Genomic DNA, 2,392 nt, shown 5'->3' on the forward strand with positions numbered 1-2,392 from the left:
AATTGTTGAATCACTATATTGTACACCTGAAATTAAAATAACACTGTATATTAAATATACTGGAATTAAAATAAAAAGAAATTTTAAAATAAAAAATTAAAACAGGATGGTCCTTAACCTCCACGTGTTTGAGGTCCTTCCAAACTTCTTGTTGTGATTTAGTTCTAATTTCAAGGCATTAGATCAGTGGAACAGAATAGAGAATCCAGAAGTGGACCCTGAACTTTATGGGCAACTAATATTCGATAAAGGAGGAAAGACTATCCATTGGAAGAAAGACAGTCTCTTCAATAAATGGTGCTGGGAAAATTGGACATCCACATGCAGAAGAATGAAACTAGACCACTCTCTTTCACCATACACAAAGATAAACTCAAAATGGATGAAAGATCTAAATGTGAGACAAGATTCCATCAAAATCCTAGAGAAGAACACAGGCAACACCCTTTTTGAACTCGGCCATAGTAACTTCTTGCAAGATACATCCATGAAGGCAAAAGAAACAAAAGCAAAAATGAACTATTGGGACTTCATCAAGATAAGAAGCTTTTGCACAGCAAAGGATACAGTCAACAAAACTCAAAGACAACCTACAGAATGGGAGAAGATATTTGCAAATGACATATCAGATAAAGGGCTAGTTTCCAAGATCTATAAAGAACTTATTAAACTCAACAGCAAAGAAACAAACAATCCAATCATGAAATGGGCAAAAGACATGAACAGAAATCTCACAGAGGAAGATATAGACATGGCCAACATGCATATGAGAAAATGCTCTGCATCACTTGCCATCAGGGAAATACAAATCAAAACCACAATGAGATACCACCTCACACCAGTGAGAATGGGGAAAATTAACAAGGCAGGAAACAACAAATGTTGGAGAGGATGCGGAGCAAAGGGAACCCTCATACACTGTTGGTGGGAATGTGAACTGGTGCAGCCATTCTGGAAAACTGTGTGGAGGTTCCTCAAAGAGTTAAAAATATACCTGCCCTACGACCCAGCAATTGCACTGTTGGGGATTTTCCCCAAAGATACAAATGCAATGAAACGCCGGGACACCTGCACCCCGATGTTTATAGCAGCAATGGCCACGATAGCCAAGCTGTGGAAGGAGCCTCAGTGTCCAACGAAAGATGAATGGATAAAGAAGATGTGGTTTATGTATACAATGGAATATTACTCAGCTATTAGAAATGACAAATACCCACCATTTGCTTCAACGTGGATGGAACTGGAGGGTATTATGCTGAGTGAAGTAAGTCAGTCGGAGAAGGACAAACATTATATGTTCTCATTCATTTGGGGAATATAAATAATAGTGAAAGGGAATATAGGGGAAGGGAGAAGAAATGTGTGGGAAATATCAGAAAGGGAGACAGAACGTAAAGACTGCTAACTCTGGGAAACGAACTACGGGTGGTAGAAGGGGAGGAGGGCGGGGGGTGGGAGTGAATGGGTGACGGGCACTGGGGGTTATTCTGTATGTTAGTAAATTGAACACCAATAAAAAATAAATTAAAAAAAAATAAAAAATAAAAAAACAATTTCAAGTCCAAAAAAAAAAAATTAAAACAAGCAGATGAATAAACCTTTCCAAGTAATTCAAATGTGGAATCTGTTTGGGAACTTTGGTGTAACCAAAAGAGAAGGTCTTTTGAGGGAACCATAGCAGATTGGTAGGGAACATATTGTCAGATGACAGTGCTTCTTGACACTTGTCAAATCACACTGTAGGCAGTTACTACAGGCAAGGTTAATTCTGTAGACTTAATTACCTAAAGAAGCATTATTAAATGTTTCCAATCCAATTATTGGATCAAAGAAGGTATATTATTATTATTTTAAGAAAATTTCAAAGAAGTAGTGCCAGATGCAAGCACTACTGCTTGTATGTGTGGGGAATAGAAAGCTCAAATCATATGCAAATATTCTAAGTAAATGATAAAGATGGCATTTCAAATCAACTGAATATAGATTACCTTTTAATCAGTGATCTTCACACAATTCATAAACTTTGAACAAAAAAGTACCAAAGATATAGCACATCTTCTTTATCCACTCATTGATGGACATCTGGGCTCTTTCCATATTTTGGCCATTGTGGACATTGCTGCTATAAACATTGGGGTGCATGTGATCCTTCAAATCACTGTGTTTGAATCCTTTGGATAAATACCTAGTAGTACAATTGCTGGGTTGAATGGAATATTATTCAGCCATCAAAAAGAATGAAATCTTGCCGTTTGCAACAATGTGGATGTAACTAGAGGTATTATGCTAAGTGAAATAAGTCAGAGAAAGACAAATACCATATGATTTCACTCATATGTGGAATTTAAGAAACAAAACGGATGAATATAAGGGAAGGGAAGGAAAAATAAAA

Source organism: Canis lupus, chromosome X (assembly GCF_011100685.1).
Source record: "Canis lupus familiaris isolate Mischka breed German Shepherd chromosome X, alternate assembly UU_Cfam_GSD_1.0, whole genome shotgun sequence".
Classification (NCBI taxonomy): domain Eukaryota; kingdom Metazoa; phylum Chordata; class Mammalia; order Carnivora; family Canidae; genus Canis; species Canis lupus.